Genomic DNA, 14,398 nt, shown 5'->3' with positions numbered 1-14,398 from the left:
AGGAGCTGCAGTCCTGCTCTAGGTGTGCTCTGTGCTCACAAGAGGAGCCTCAGGAGCTGCAGTCCAGCTCTAGGTGTGCTCTGTGCTCACAAGAGGAGCCTCAGGAGCTGCAGGGCTCTGCAGGTGGTGCAGTGCACAGAGCCCCAGGTGTCCCTGCAGAGCTCCCAGGATCGTGTGGGGACTCACTGATACTCAGACATCTGGAAGAGATGCTTCCAACACTGGCCAGAAGCCCAGTGGAATTCACTGAGGGTTTGGGTTGGGCTTTTTCCCCCCAAAAAAAAAGTATTTTAAACATTTTTCATTTTTCCAAATATCAGCTGAGCTTGCCCCCTCCTTTTCCTAAGGCTTCTCCTCTGAAGTGGAGAATGGTGTTACGCCTGATCCTGAAATTCCAAACTGAATTATACACCCAGGGCAAGGCTTCCCAGAACAGCAACTGGAAGAGCACTTGGCCTTCTCAGGAAGAGGCAATTTGGATGTCTGGGTATGTCTTGGAGCACATCAGGCAGCAGAACTGCCTGTCCTGCCTGCCCAGCCACGCTGATCCATGCTCCACCATGTGGAAATACCCATGAGGGGGTTCCTGCCGTGCCTGGAGACATTGCTCCCCATGGAGGGAGGCAGGAATCCCCAGTTCCCAAATCCTCAGGCTGCAAACACACCCAGGCCCTGCCCAGGGAGGAAACAGCTTCTACTGCCCTGAAAGGATGAGCCCTCTCCTACTCTGAGTAGGAGACTCATGAAAGCATGAGTCCAAATGCTGTGAAAAACAGGGAAAACATCCTTTTTTGGGTTTTTTTGGGTTTTTTTTGTGTGATGTGATTCCTCTCCAGCTCCACCTTGTGAGATCCTTCCAGGTGCCTCCTGCTCCCAGCACAGGGGTGGCTCTGCCAAGGGCACCAGGAGGGGCTGAGGGAGCTGGAAAGGGGCTCAGCCTGGAGAAAAGGAGGCTCAGGGGGAATTTCTGGCTCTGCACAAGTCCCTGCCAGGAGGGGACAGCCGGGGGCCTTTTCAGAATACACTGGCAAATTCATGGAGCAAGGCTTGTAGACTCCAAGGAAGTGTAGAACACAGAGCAAAGGTTTTCACCTTGTTTTTTGCAGATCTCCAGGGCTGTACTCTCAGATCAGAACTGTGATTTCCAAGCACAGTTTTAGGGTTTGTGCCCTTTTCTTGAAAAGAAGACGATAGTTCTTCCACATCCACTTAAAAAATATTCAAGCTGACAGAAAAGCAGTTTGCAGAGAGAAAACCAGAGAGATGAGATGAGTTAACAGCACCAGAGGTATCCACAACCTCCACAGGTACAAAATACCCTCACACAATCTGCCCATTGTCTTTAAACTGGTATCTTATTGATTGATCCCAGATGGAAAAAAGCCCACACTAATCTACATCTGGTACAACTCTGCTCAACCAAATATTGATGAGGAAGAGCTTTTCCTGTGACTCGAGAGCACAATGAAAGTGTGATTATAAGCAAGGAAATGTGGTACATCCCAGAGAACACATGTTGGGTTTGTGATGGATTGTGTGTGACACTAATCCCCGAACACAGCAACCAGAGCAAGGACCAGGCAGTGGAGTAGAGCAGAAAAGGAAACGAGGAGAACCTCTCTGGTGCACTGAAATCATAGGCTTTTCACATAATCTTGCAATTTGCTACCTTCTCAAATTCCCCCCACTCCCTTGCCAAGACAAATCAGGGAACATCCACGGAACCAGAGCCTGGGGTGTTCTCCCTAAATGGGAAATTCACTGAATCTCTGGGGGTTTTCTCTATGCTGGCTCTTGAGAACTATGGAGTGGATTCTCTCCAAACCAGAATTCATTGCTGTGTGTCTGAGGTCTAACCCAGCTTCCCAGGAAGGTGCAGGCTGGGTGATCGTTCTCTGTGAAGTCAAGGCAGAAATGCAGCACAATGTCCTGTGTAAAAAATACTTCATCAGACACAAAATGCAAGTCTTGGGGAACGATTTCCAAAGCTGATTTCAGTCCACCTTCAGCTGCTGGATTTTGGTATATTAAATTCCAATCATCCCTGATTTATTATGGCTCTCAAACACTTCAGAGTAGACCCTCAGCCCTTTCTGTCCAGGCTGTTGGAACACAGGATGCTGTTTTACAAAGAGAAACTTTACAAACAGAGTTTTACAAAGAGAAAAGGAGATAAGAAGCCAGCACCAGGAGCTGCCACGGCCAGGAGAGCTCTAGGATGCATTCCCCACTCCTGTGGATGAGTCTCCCAGCAGTGGGAGATGCTCTGGTCCCCACCACACATCCCACACCTTCGGACACTACAAACAGCTCCAAGAGCCAGAGCAAACTGGCTCTGCTTACAGGGAAAAGGGGAGGCCCCAGAGCCTCTCTCAGCTGGGGAAACTTGGATTTCCCCAAAGCCCCCCCTGCTGCAGAGGACAGAGGGGAGACTTCTCACAGGAATATTTGGGAAGGAAGCTCAGCCCAGAGCAAATCCCTCGGTGTCCCTTTGCCCCAGCTCAGCTGCTCCCCTGCCTGGGCTTCAGGGCAAATTCAGCCAAGTTTTGTGGTTCTCAGCTCGGCAGAGAAACCTTCAGCAGTGCCACCCTGAGCATTCTCAGCAAGAGCTGAATCCAGAACCCCTGGAAATCCACGGGAATGCTGCCACCTCTGCCCCTGCTTTGGAGCAGACTGATCCTTTCTCAGAATGAATTAATGCAGGAGCTAAACCCGGCTCAGACAGGGCTGGGAGCCCCCGTGGAAGAACCCAGGGCAATCACAGCCCTGATGCTGCAGGAAAGCAGACTTTTTCCAGTGAATTCTGATTTTATTTTGAAAACTACAGAGCATTCCAGGGCACTGGTGAAGCACATCTGTTTATATCTGAACTGAAGCACACTGGCTCTCTCCCGTAATTTTTTGTGTGGAGAGGGAAACTCGGTGGGTCATGGCAGGGTAATCTCTTTTTAATGCAGTCCTCTGTGCAAAACCCACACTGACTCAGACAAAGGCAGACAGATATTAATGATATTATCTTGCCCAAATACAGAAATAAAACATCTAGGGTGTTATTAATCTGTTTTGATGACTTCCTCAATGCTGAAACCTTGCGAGTTACCAGGTCTGTTAAAAGAGACAGAAAAGCTATTGCTGGAAATAAAATGCAATTTCAAATCCTGCTGTAAGTGTGTTTAACCCAAGATATACTTTGACTTTTCTTTGAGATCCCACAGTCCCTCGTCAAGCTGAATCTAAAGATCTGCTGGAGTTCTGATTTACAAATGAAACTCCTCCATTCCTTAATAAAGGACACACCAAGCCTGAATCCACATCCCCTGGCCACACGGGAATGTTCCTGCTGACTGTAGGGTGGGTTTGATGGAACACAAGGACAGACAATGCTTCAGACAGCCCTGAGCCTCCATTTCCAGACCTACTGAACAGCTTCATTTCAGCCCAGCTCACAGATAGCAACTGAAGCTTTTAATCTATTGCTCATCACACCTCAGAAGTGTGTTCTAGAGATAAACCTGTCACTAGGAAAGTCTACAGAGGAAGAACACTTTTCCTGAGCCATGGCCAGCATTTTCCAAGCATATGGTATCCAAATGCCCTTTTGGAAAGAGCATTCCCTCTCCTGGGGCAGGCACACACATACACCTCATAAAAACAGATTTACAAGTCAAAATAAGCCCCGGCTCGGAATGCAGATCCTTCCCTGTGGATGCTGCAGAGCACGAGGTGCTCCCCAGATGTGCCTGGTGTAATAAAATGCTCCTTTGCAGGAGCAAGGAGCAGCTGATTCCCTGGAGCTTCCCCTCTCGGTGTCACCCTGCAGGGCACAACGTGGCTGATGCCAGGGGTGATGGGGGGCACTGGGAACTCCTCATTCCCCCAGGGCAGCCCTGGGCTCTGCACACCCAGCTCCCAGGGCTGAAAACAGCTCTCACACACCCCAAACTGCCCCTGATACAAAGGAAGACGCAACTTTCAGCAGGAGCCATTTGTAATCTCATTATTGAATGAACGGATGGGACAGAGCCGTCCCTGGTTTGGGCTGGCAAATCTGTTCTGTGGGAAACAGGAGCTATTCTTCATTCCCTCTGCATTGTGTTTGAAATAATTGCACTTATTGTTCACAAAATGAAGGGAACCCTTTTTACCAATGTTTTTCTCCAGCTGCCATGGTGCAATTTCTATTTTGGTGAGTGCTTTTTTCAGTCTGTGGCTCACTCCTCGAGGCTTAACTTCAGCTAGAAAATGTTCACAAGTCGTGACTGCTCCAGTCACTGCTTTGACCTCTGACTAACACCCTGCTCCTTGCTCTGGAAAATAATGAATTGCAGGGAACCTTTTTCTAAACACAGATCCTCAGAGGGAGAGCAGCCACCCCTGAAACACGAGCACTAACCAAACACGCCGGCGTAAATTACCTCAGTGGGCAAACGAGGAAGAGTCAAGAGTTGTCAAAACAGAAAGTGAGTTGTAGTAGATTTACTAAGTTTTTCTGCTGTTTAACTAACTCTGCCCTTAGCGTAGAGGGGGATATTTTTGGAAAGTCTTATAAAATCCATTCAGCTGTTTGAGGTAGATGAATGTGGAAAAAAAACCTCACAGCTGTCAACTTTATTTTTCAGATCTTTTTCTTTTTTGGTGCTTGGATAATTCAAAAATGGCTTTGATTTAAAACTCCAGACTTGGCAAGGGCAAAATGGTAGCCTTGACTGAAAAACAAGAGCAGTTCTTGAAGTTCTGAAATACCCAACCCATGGATGTTTAAAGCTGACTCCTGAGCCTGACAGGACACCAAGGACAATGCTCTGAGCCTGGGCAGGTGCAAAGGCAGCCTTGGAAGGGCTGCATTAGGATTTGGAGGTATGAACTTGGAGTGTTCAAAGCAATCCCAGCTATGAAATACAGCAAGGAACCGTTCAAAAAATGATGTACTGATGCTGGTACCATGGTAAGTCCCACAATGAAATATCAGGGAAAACCAGCATCTCCCTGAAACACCACACTTTATTTTGTTCATCTTTTTATCTCCTCTGAAAAACAGCCTTAGGTGTGAATGAAAATGAAATTAATAAACTGATCATGCTGGGAACACATTTTCCCTGGCAGGATGAAGCAATTCCTGGACACCAGTGGCTGCACTGGCTGCTCATGATCAGCTTTCATTTGATTTTTTCCAGCTTAAATGGGTCTGTGTGTTGGAACTAAAATGGGACTGTGTGTTGAACATCAAGTTAACATCACTGGCATTTTTCTACTTCTCTAAATTATTATTTATTCAAAATGTACAACCTTTGGTCAGGTACAGCTGATGAACTCCATTGGTGAGAATTGTCCCTCTGTGCTCAGCACCAGAGGCTTCACCCTGGGGCTGTGTCCAGTTCTGGTCCCTCATGGCCAGAGAGCCCTGGAGGGGCTGGAGCGTGTCCAGGGCAGGGAACGGAGCTGGGAAGGGGCTGGAGCCCCAGGAGGGGCTGAGGGAGCTGGAAAGGGGCTCAGCCTGGAGAAAAGGAGGCTCAGGGGGCCCTTCTGGCTCTGCACAAGTCCCTGCCAGGAGGGGACAGCCGGGGGGTTGGGCTCTGCTGCCAGGGAACAGGGACAGGAGGAGAGGGAACGGCCTCAGGCTGGGCCAGGGGAGGCTCAGGGTGGACAGCAGCAGGAATTTCCCCATGGAAAGGGAGCTCAGGGATTGGAACTGCCCAGGGAGGTTTGGAGTGCCCATCACTGGAGGTGTCCCAGGAAGGGCTGGAGGTGGCACTGAGTGCTCTGGGCTGGGGACAAGGTGGGGATGGGGCACAGCTGGGACTCCATGGGCTGGGAGGGATTTTCCCACCTCAGTGAGCCTGGGATCCTGTGAACTCCATGGCTCAGATGATGAACTCTGACATCTCAGTGCCTTTTTCCTGAGACAACCCAGTTAATTCATAAACTCACAAGAGGGGGTGGAGAGTGGGTGTGGGGAGAGGAGTAAACCAAAGCAAAAAATAAATTAAATTAAACCCAGGGCTTTCAGTAGCCGCCATTCAGTAGACAAGAATTAGCAAGGAAAACACCATTTCCCATTTTTTTTAATTGATGCTCATGCCAAAAGGCCTCAGGTATGTACAATCCCAAACAAAAGTCTTGGGGGAATTTCAGCCTCAGGAAACAAACTCTCCTGGGCAAAATGTGATTTCCTGGAGTCAGTAGTTCTATTGCAGAATACTGGATGTTAAGTTTGTTAATAAGAAAACATTTTTCAAATGAAAAATGACTTGTTAAACCACTTTCATGTCACTTTTTCAGTAACACATTAAAGTAAACAAACCTAAGATGTTAAATAAAATAAAAACCCACTACACCTGCAGAGTTTTACCAGCTCACATTACAAAGTGCTCTCTGAAGTGGTCGGGGAGCTATTTCCATTACAAACAGCAAGTGTGCCTGAAAGTAATTCAAAGAGTCAAATTAGGCAGATTACATCAGAGTGTATTTCCCTGCAGCAGAAGGACTTTTGAAACACCTGCCTGACATATTTCAACCTCTGCAGAGAAAAATGACACGGACGGGTTTCAGGAACAGCTACAGCCTGCAGAGGGAGGCTGTTTGATGTTTCATTCCACAAAACAACCCTTAATTTACAAGCCCATTCTGTTTGCAATTTGTACTTTTGTTTTTAAACACAAACCAACAATAATAAGCAGTGACAAGAGGCCAAAAGCTGCACCAGCTGAAATTACAGTGAGGTTTGTACACTTCATGTTAAACTGAAGTGCTCCTGTGAGCCCCAAGGTTGTGTAGCCTGGGACACATCTTAGTTAATTAAATATCTTAGCACACGCTCAAGTGACAAGATGGAGAAAGGAGAGAGACCAGAGGTCCAGTTTAGCACTGGAGAGAGGAGCTGAGGGCACATCAATGGATGCACTGTTGGAGCTGGCCCGTCCCACATGCCTCGTGTCACAGGGTACTTGGCTTCTGAAAGTTCCACAGACTGCTGCAATTGCCTTTTCACTTCGCTTCAGTTCTTGGAAAAATGCTGGAACGATCATTGCACAAACATCTGAAGGCAGAGGCAGGGCTGACTGATGGCCAGCAGGCTTCTCAAGAGCAGATGGTGTCCAGGAGGGCAGCTCGGACAGGCCAGGGACGGGCACGGGGCAGGAGCAGCAGCAGAGGCCACCCCTGAACTCCCAAAAGCAGCAGACACACCCCAAGGACAGGCGTGGGAGGTACCCTCTGGTTTGAGGCTCATGGAACGTCCTCAATTGGAAGGGACCCACGAGGATGATCAAGGCCAGCTCCTGCCCCCAGCAGCTCTGGAGCAGAACAAATCCCAGGAGCAGCCCCTGAGCTCAGGGCAGTCACTACCAGCCTCGGGGTTGTTTGTAGAGACCTTCTTTTGCTCAAACGACAGCGATTTACAGTTAATTTTACTTAAAGACAATTACACACGAAGCTGTGAAAAGAAGAAAGTCTTGCCTTGGGCCTGCAGCACAGAGACAGAAAATTATTTCATATTTGTCACAGCTCTTGCCAATAGAACAGAAAAATGGATCAAACTGGCACCATTTTTTTTTTTTTTTTCCAAAAGAATTTCCTGGGCAGTTTGACTAAAAATCCCTGGCAATAACAATGTTAACGCAACAAATGTTATAATTTCCACACCTGCCTGATTCCTCTTCAAAAAACACAATCCATCTTAATTACTTCTTGAACACTTCAACATGAAAGTTTCTTTTTTTCCATAAAAAAGTTCAATCCAGCAAGTGAAGTCAAAGATGCAAGAAAAATAAAGGTGACCTTGAGGGCAGCACTAAAATAAATGTCCTTAACTAAATCACCTGGCTGTCAGCAGTGCAGAGGTGCAAGCCACTCTGGGATTTTCTGAGCACCTTCCCGAGGCCAGCGGGAGCACAGAAGGTCTCTGCTCAGCAGGATGGAGCCACAGACACCTGCACAAGCCCCTCCCCACCCCTGGGACCCCCGGGACCCCTGGTGCTCCTCAGCCCGAGCCCAGGCAGGGCAGAGGCAGGGGGATGCTGCTGAGCCAGCCCTGAGCCAGGCTTTGCCCTTCTAAGGCTCAGCCTCCTCAGCCTTTGCTGCTTCCCTGAGCTGCTGCAAAATTCCTCTTTCCCACTCCTGGCTTCTGGGGCTGCTCTTGTTTCCCTCAGGGAACAGCAAGTCAAATTTTGGCTGGTAGAAATCATCCCAGGTGCAGCTAAAATGGGGTTTGGGGTTGGTCTCTGCAGACACACAGGGCAATGCCAGGGACCGTGTCAGACTGAGCTGCACTGCGTGAGAGGAGGGGGCATTCCAACAAATCAAATCCAAAACAGCCTGTAAACCTTAAATCAGCCAGGGAGGAAGAAAGCATGCACCACACTTCGTATCTAAGGACTGAACAAAGTTAAATTAAGAAACCAATCTTAAAACCAATCCATAGACCAGTCCCTAAGGAAAGATGGGCCTGTTGAAGTCAGGCCCCAAGCAATTTGCCCAGGGATGAACAATAAATCAATGTGATTAGATTGTTTCCATGCTAATTAAATTATTTACAGTTTTCATGTTGAGTTCAAAGTTGCCTGGCTATCCAAATATACCCAGGTAGGCATTATTTTATAAACTTTCCCTTTCTGAAGGAAACATAAACATACATATATAAGAACATCAAGGTTACAGCCCCAGCACTCAAAGCTTAGGAAATGCCAGAATTAAGTTTGCATGGGCAAAAGAAAATATTTTTCTCTTAATTTCATTCCCAGAAATGGTGAAACCATTTTTTGTTGAAGCTTTCCAAACAATTCATCTGAGGCAGACATTCAGCATGGAAAGTTTCAGCCCAAACAGTTAAAATCTGGCACAGATTTATGCCACTGAAAACTGGGGCTTATAATGGGAAATGTGAGGCAAACTTAATTACAGGCAGCACTACCAGCAACATTTATAATGTATTTAAGACTAAAATTTAAATGTATTTAAGACTAAAATTTCATACTGGCTTTGCTCTCCCTGTTTTTCTAGGAATATTGTACATAAGTATTTGAACCTTCTTATATCCCTTTAAATTTCAGACTGTTTGTAGGTCTGGGGTCTGTGACAGAGCTCCAGCACAGTGCTTTGCATCAGCCCTCAGAAACAGGAGGTGTTGCTCAGAAAAAGAGGTCTCACCTGTCTGATAGGAAGTAGGAGAAGCCACAGGTTTCCAAAAGATCCCAGATCACAAGGTTCAGATTTCTGTGGACATTTTTTAGTTTTGCATATTTCAGTCAGTTCAAGAGCTGCTCGAGGGTGATGCTTTTTGGTTTGTTTGGGTTTTTTCTGAGGAGTTGGTTTCCAGATGAAAGCAAATTATTAATACAGAATTCTCAGCTGATCTGCTCAATAATTAATACTCGGAATTTCAAAAGGAAAGGCACGAATTTCAGAACAGACAGCTGGACATCCTGATGTCTCAGGATTTGGCATCACATGGGGAGAGATTTTTTACAAGGGCCTGGAGTGACAGGACAAGGGGGAATGGCTTCAGACAAGGAGAGACTTGGACAAATGGGATATTGGGCAGGAATTGTTCCCTGGCAGGGTGGGCAGGCCCTGGCACAGGGTGCCCAGAGCAACTGGGGCTGCCCCTGGATCCCTGGCAGTGCCCAAGGCCAGGCTGGACAGGGAAGAAGTCCAGTTTATTAACTTCCTAAAAGCACAAATCTGAATCTTCTATAAATGACTGACAAGTGATATTTTGTTCTCCCAGCAATCCAAATACCTTTACCAAAAGCAGAATGAGCTTTTGGCCTAAGCTGACTGAAGCATCCTGAGATGCAGGAGATCTGCTCCCAGTTCTTTACTGATTACAAACCTTGGTTTATTCATTTCCCTCTTCCAGGCTTCTGCTCCCCATGTTTCAGGTGGAAATACCATCACCCCTGCTCTTTCCAGTTAGCCAGGAGGCTCCTCCAGGCAGGCACTGTCTCATTCTGGACATTGTCTTTGCGACCTGTACAAAGGCAGCAATCCCAGGGGGCTTTCAAGGTACTTCTGCTGCAGAAATAAATCCCAGCTCTCTGTTCTCTCAGTTGATTAAATGCTTTCTTTTCAGCAAAAGTTAAACCCCATTCATTTTAATTATGCATTTCTACTTTATTCAGTGCTTCTTCAGTTTGCCTCTCTCGAAGCAACCCCCTCAGATTTATGTGAAACGCTCTACCCAGCTGAACACACAGTGACTTCTTTATTCCCCTCAGCAGAGCACAGTGACATAAAGGAATCCTGTGAGGAAAGGCATCCACAGCAGGAAAAATAAAGGTTCTTGTAAAGCACTTCTCCAACTTTCCTACAGACTTCATATTTGTGACTTATAGCTGCGGGAGGTTTGTTCCACAGCCAGCGTGGAGCGCGCTGACACGGCGGCTCCGTGGCGTTTGCGCAGAATTTCCTCCATCCATCACCATGCCGGGGGTGATGCCCACAGCTGCTCCCAGCTGTCCTCTGGGGGACACTGGGGGTGCCCTCGGCACAGAAACCCTCGGGGTTTGTTCCAGAATGCTCTGAGGCTGAGCTTTGTGCTCTGCAGCATCCTCCTTCTTTCCATCTGTGTGGAAGGGCATCCATCAAATTCCACCTGGTGTCTGCCCAAAGCAGAGCGAGCCACTGTGACCAGGAGCACCTCCTGCAGCTCCCTGCAGGCATGAAAATTGCTCCAGAGCTGTAGCTGACAGTGGGGGGCTCAGCTCCAGCAGGAGAAGGAGCGTTTGCTGTGCTTCAGAGGAGAGAAAACCCTCGTGTGACAAATTGCAGAAAACATCCGCATTTCTTTGGGTTATTTGGACCACCGTGGGCTGATATCACAGAAATGCAATTCCTCCCAGGAAAGCTGGGCTGTCAGAGCCACTCTGATACCCTGGCAAGAGCTGCAGCCAAGGTGTCTCTAACTCAGAGTATTTCATTTCATTTCATTTCATTTCATTTCATTTCATTTCATTTCATTTCACATCCAACACCAAGATATTAGGCACGTTCTTACTACCCTTCCAGCTTGTGTTTTTGTACATAAGATAGACACATATGGATCTTTCCTAAGTTGATGGATGGATCCATTACCCTCCCTCCTAAAAATCTGTGCTAATCCTATTTTTACTGCAGAACACCAGAACGTTGCTTTTTGCTCAAAGCACTGCTCTGAAAATTCAGTGATCATTTCTCCCCACCTGTATTCCAGGGAAGGTTTCTGAAGGAATGAGACTCGACCCAGCTGTAGACAAACAAGAGCTGTAGCACTCAATTTTGTCAAAATGTTCAGAGGGCTCTTACAATATTCAACTGGAATTAAGCATTTCTACAGTATTGTCCTTGATACCCATTGTACAATGCACACAGGTTTCCTCAGAATTTTCTTGTACAATTCTGGGGTAACAAAGTCTTAAATCAGACCTCCTGTGTAGTGGTTCAGTGATAACAACAGGATTTTCTTACAGCCATGGCTCAATATAAGATCCAACAACCCAGAACAAGAAAGACTTTGCAGAAAACTTTACTTTGATCCTGAGCTACCAAAAAATACACCAGCACGGCATCGAGAGTAGGCCAGACAAAACTCTGGGTGAGCAAGTCTAGAAGAAAATGTCAAAGCTTCATTTTTCCTTAAGGAACACCAAAGCTGCCTGCCAGCATCAGGAGACACTGGGGACACTCAGCGTGGGCTCCAGCAATGACCATGGGCTGATCCTGAGAGCAATGATCATGGACTGATCCTGAGCAGTGACCATGGACTGATCCTGAGCAATGACCATGGACTGATCCTGAACAATGACCATGGACTGATCCTGAGCAATGACCATGGACTGATCCTGAACAATGACCATGGACTGATCCTGAGCAATGACCATGGACTGATCCTGAGCAATGACCATGGACTGATCCTGAACAATGACCATGGACTGATCCTGAGCAATGACCATGGACTGATCCTGAACAATGACCATGGACTGATCCTGAGAGCAATGACCATGGACTGATCCTGAGCAATGACCATGGACTGATCCTGAGCAGTGACCATGGGCTGATCCTGAGAGCAGTGACCATGGACTGATCCTGAGCAGTGATCATGGACTGATCCTGAGAGCAATGATCATGGACTGATCCTGAGCAGTGATCATGGACTGATCCTGAGCAATGACCATGGACTGATCCTGAGAGCAATGACCATGGACTGATCCTGAGCAATGATCATGGACTGATCCTGAGCAATGACCATGGACTGATCCTGAGAGCAATGACCATGGACTGATCCTGAGAGCAATGACCATGGACTGATCCTGAGCAATGACCATGGACTGATCATGAGCAGTGACCATGGACTGATCCTGAGCTGTGATCATGGACTGAGCAGAGGGACCTGGGGGTCCTGGCTGCAGCCAGATAAACAAATCTGAGTCAGCAGTGCCTGGAGCCAGGAGGGACAGCCCTGTCCTGGGGACAGCAGGGACCAGGGAGGGATTGTCCTGGGCTGGGGCAGCCTCACCTTGAGCTCTGAGACAGTTCTGGGTGCCACAAGATCAGAGAGATCCACAGCTGCTGCAGAGCCCAAAGGAGGGAGCCGGGGCTGGGGAAGGGTCTGCAGGGACCACCCGAGGAGCGGCTGAGGGCACTGGGCTGGTTCAGCTGCAGCAGAGGAGCTGAGGGCAGAGCTCAGGGAAAGAGGGAGCGGCTGCAGGGGGAGGTTTGGGATGGAGAGCAGGGAAAGGTTCTTCCCCCAGAGGCTCCCAGGGAATGGGCACGGCCCCGGGGCTGCCGGAGCTCCAGGAGCGTTTGGACAGGGATGCACAGGGGGATTGCTGGGGGGTCTGGGCAGGGTCAGGAGATGGATTTCAATGATCCCTGTGGGCCCCTTCCAGCTCAGAACATTCCCTGATTCTCAGCAGTGTTGCCTTCACTGCCCATGTGTGCTGCAGTGGTGCAGCCCTCGCTCTCCCATCGCTGAACCAGAGCCTGGAGCTGCAGTCAGGTTTGGGGAGAGCTCTGTAAACCTGGGGCAATTTGGGAGTGCTAACCTGAAACTCACATCTGCCAGCAATTACATTTGCTCACTGAAGCACAAAAGAATTTTGCTTATTTGTATTATGCTATAAAAGCAGCATGGCACCAGAGGAGTGGGCAGGGACTGATCCCAGGAATTTCCCCGGCACAGGAGCAGAACTTCTGCCCTGGGCAGTGCCCAGCCCTGAGCAGAGCCCAGAGAGGCTGTGCAGTGTCCCTCGCTGGGGATATTCCAGATATTCCTGTGCCCTGAGCTCTGGGATGGCCCTGCTGGAGCAGGGAGGTGGCACCAGGTGACCCAGCCTGACCTGGTCTGTGATTCTGGGATTCTGTGCAGCTCAGAAGCCAAAAGAGGCTTCCAGAGTCAGGATCATTCTGGAGGCTCTCAAGGATGGGTAATTCTGCTGTGGGAGTGAAACCTGACCTCCTCCTCAGGCAGCAGTGCTGGCCAAAAACCCCAGCCAGTGTGCCACAGCCACAGAGCTGGTGGTTAGGAAGGAGCTTTCAAATGGTTTTGAGAGACATGGAAAATGCCACAATTAGGGAACTGTATATTCCTTATGCAAATATTTTTCACATGTCCTCCCCTACTGGGAGGCATTTGATTTTAGGCTTGTTTTCTCGGGGAAACCAGGTTTAGGCAACCACAAAGTCTGCTTGCTCCACCCAACAACCTGTGTCATTCATTGCTACATCTCTATCACATTTATCTCAGACTGGCTGTCCTGCAAAAGTCAGGAAAGCACAAGGCCAGGCAGAAAGGAGGGGTTGTTTTAGTGATGGAGGGATGGAGTCACAGTGCAGCCTTTATTACATCCCCTCCCAGTTCATTGTGACAAAGCAGAGATTCCAGCTCTTGGAAACAAATCCTTGAGGACCTGAACTCAAGCATTATCAAAGGCTACATGTGGAGCCCCAAGGATAAAGGACAGGGGATGAGAGGCAGAATCATTCCCGTTTTGGGAAAGCAGCTCCCAGCAGCAGCCAGAGAGGTTCTGGCAGCCCAGAGGTGCCCCAGCCCCCAAAGCCTGGCAGGAGCCAATGTTTAATACCCCCTGCAGCTGAGGGATGCATTTCTGCAGCACCTGGGACCCCATTCACACCCCAGGCATCCAGAGGGACCCGGACAGGCTCCAGGAGTTGCCCAAGGGAACCTCAGGAGGTTTAACAGCACCAAGTGCTGGTGCTGCCCCTGGGCTGGGACAACCCTGGGGTCAGTCCAGGCTGGGATGAGCAGCTGGAGCAGCCCTGGGAAAGGAGCTGGGGATGCTGGGGGTGAGAGCTGGACCTGCCCTGACCCAGAACCCCCAGCCCTGGGCTGGTCCCACAGCAGGGGAGGGGGATTCTGCCCCTGTGCTCAGGTGAGACCCCACCTGCAGAGCTGCCCCAGCCC

This window comes from Poecile atricapillus, chromosome 13 (assembly GCF_030490865.1).
Source record: "Poecile atricapillus isolate bPoeAtr1 chromosome 13, bPoeAtr1.hap1, whole genome shotgun sequence".
Lineage (NCBI taxonomy): Eukaryota > Metazoa > Chordata > Aves > Passeriformes > Paridae > Poecile > Poecile atricapillus.
Note: the sequence above shows the minus strand (reverse complement) of the source record.